Below are 506 nucleotides of genomic sequence, written 5' to 3'. Positions count from 1 at the left end.
GATACTATTTTATTATATTATAATATTATACAGGAAGTTACAGTCAATAATGATGTTGTCTATACATTAGATTCTGCTTCTAAAACCATTAACGAAGATTCGGTAAAATATTTAACAATATAGATTTTTTTTTCTTATAACTTTATAAGACTTCTAAATAATTTCAGGTAACTCAGTGGCCACAAGATTGGACCTTCGAGCAGTGGCAATCAAAAAAAGAAAATATGCTTGGATGAATTGTCACAATGGTAAAACTGGTTGCTCTAATTGCCAAAAGTTTGGTAATAAACACAATTCTAATAATTCTGCTTTTGAAATATCGCCAGAGTGATCTCTTAGTCTTATTATTGGGGGAGCTAGTAATAATAAAAAGACTAGACTTTCTGTTCTACGGAATAAAATCAGAAAGCATATTATAACATCATCAGCTCATAAATGTGCTACAAATATATTAATTGAAAGAGAATCTGACAAATTAAAAAATCAATTTTAAAATAGTTCATATA

The sequence above is a fragment of the Acyrthosiphon pisum genome, chromosome X (genome assembly GCF_005508785.2).
Source record: "Acyrthosiphon pisum isolate AL4f chromosome X, pea_aphid_22Mar2018_4r6ur, whole genome shotgun sequence".
Classification (NCBI taxonomy): Eukaryota; Metazoa; Arthropoda; class Insecta; order Hemiptera; family Aphididae; genus Acyrthosiphon; species Acyrthosiphon pisum.
The sequence above is the reverse complement of the archived record's forward strand: the minus strand, read 5'-3'. Positions refer to the sequence as shown.